This window comes from Penaeus monodon, chromosome 29, assembly GCF_015228065.2.
Source record: "Penaeus monodon isolate SGIC_2016 chromosome 29, NSTDA_Pmon_1, whole genome shotgun sequence".
Taxonomy (NCBI): Eukaryota; Metazoa; Arthropoda; class Malacostraca; order Decapoda; family Penaeidae; genus Penaeus; species Penaeus monodon.
Genome location: NC_051414.1, coordinates 27,730,751 through 27,730,989, shown reverse-complemented (window position 1 = coordinate 27,730,989; position 239 = coordinate 27,730,751).

Sequence of the window (239 nt, the reverse complement as noted above, 5' to 3'; positions counted from 1 at the left end):
CACAGAAAGAAGAAAACGTGCACATTATTTAGCAGACTGCAGCGAGATCTTTCGCTCCCTTCCCTCTCTCCTCCCCCCTCCCCTCCCTTGTTCTTTCCCCTCCCTTCTCTTCACGCCTTGCCCTTCTTCCCTTGTTCTATAAGGACAATACGAACGGAGAAAAATCGGTATCAATTTCATCTGTTCTTACTGTTCTCTCATCAGTGTCGTAACTCTGATAAGATTAAAAACCGTTACCC